This window comes from Sinocyclocheilus anshuiensis, unplaced genomic scaffold, assembly GCF_001515605.1.
Source record: "Sinocyclocheilus anshuiensis isolate Anshui unplaced genomic scaffold, SAMN03320099.WGS_v1.1 scaffold140, whole genome shotgun sequence".
Taxonomy (NCBI): Eukaryota; Metazoa; Chordata; class Actinopteri; order Cypriniformes; family Cyprinidae; genus Sinocyclocheilus; species Sinocyclocheilus anshuiensis.
In genome coordinates, this window is record NW_015554147.1 from 1,882,718 (window position 1) to 1,884,480 (window position 1,763).

Here is a 1,763-nt window from a genome sequence, read left to right on the forward strand (position 1 = left end):
TTGGGCCTTCAATGCCCCATGGGAGTAAGAGCCCACTCAACAAGAGGCATTGCCTCTTCCTGGGCTTGGTCTAGCAGAGTTTCCACTACAGAAATTTGTGCGGCGGCCGGCTGGGCCTTGCCGTCCACATTTACCAGGTTTTATAATCTGGATGTCCTGGCTTTACAGGCTCGGGGCCTTTCTGCTTAAATGGACTTACTCTGGCAAAACCAGTGCTAAATCAGGCGTTTGCCTTTTTTATACGCTCTTGGCCCCCACTGGGTTCCGAGTCTGTACGATTTTTATTGGAACGATTACTTAGCGCCAGGCTGACCTCTGTGAGTTTGGCCCTATTGCTTCCTGTGGGGCTTCCCTGCAATTACTTGGTGCTCAAGGCAAGTTCAAGCATTGGTCATTCCTCTAACATAGCACGGCGGGATTGTACTGGTTCCCCAAAGCAACTTAGCAGACGCAGTACGAGTGAAGTATCGATAGGGAACATACACGGTTCCCATCTTAGTGGGAACGAGTACTGCGTTGCTGGCCATGCTATGTAGCTGCACGACTCGGTCATCGCTTCAGTCGAAGTAACCTGAGGATCCTATGGCGAAGTGCACGCTTATATAGCCAGATGCCCCGCCCAAATTGGCGGGCTCTGGCGGGCTGTGTCGCCATAGGCTCGTGCAGCTCCGCTGCCGAGCCATTGGTTCGTTTTTAATAATACTCTGCATGAACCAATGGCCTTGCAGTTACACTGCATGATTGAAAAAGGTTTCAGTATTCGGAGAAAAAGGTGTTTTCCCCAAAGCGTCTTAGCAGACGCAGTATTCGTTCCCATATCTCAGGGAACCGAGGTTACGTTAGTAACCGAATACGTTTCGTGCAGATGTTTTATGTAGTTTAGTTTCACAAAACTAAAGTCAGAGCATTCTGTTTTTGTTTTAAAATTTCAAATTATACAATCTAATTTAGATTTTTAAACTGCTCATGCTGTAGGCTATGTATTCAGCATCTTTGTTTGGATTGAGATTCAAATACAGTGGTTGCCTCTATTTCCATTTTGAATGGAAAGAGCACAGGCAAAGCCTTTGTTTATATTAAGAGTTTTTTTGTCTTATTTATTTGGGATTTATGGGGTTTGTTTTAAATTTTCAATTTAGTTTTGTTATTTGACATATTTCTGTTTCACAAAGAAATGTGCAGCATTGTGTCCAAGCAATATTAATAGCACACCTTTCATTTACAATTTGTCTTAAATCTAATTTTATTTTTATTTTTTAAATTGTGAGAAAATCGAATCGTGTAATCAGTATCATGAGTCGAATCGTGAGTTGAGTGAATCGTTACATCCCTAATCATGAATGTCAGCATGTTTAGCACTGACAGGATAGCTGTTAAAATGTTCAAGTAAACCTCCTTTCCCTCATTGGTGACAGAGAGCATCCATACAGCCAGTTTCGCTTGGGAATAAATTAAGAATCCTACTATGTCAAGCCAAAATGACTCAATATTCTTTGACATGTTATGAGAGCATACAGTGACGTGACGGGTTTTATTTTATTTTATTTATTTTTTTTAGTTAACATAAGTTTGAAAAGTGTTGGAATTCGCTCACAACGTCTGCCTTTCGGCAAACTGTAGGCGTACTGGGCTAACGTCATAAAACTTCATAAATATTCATGGTCTCATCCTTCGCCATAGTAGGTTTCGTGAAATTCGCACTTGTTCTCGTTCTTCTCTCACTCCAGGTAAGACGATCGATTTGTCAGGTCTGACTCTGAGCA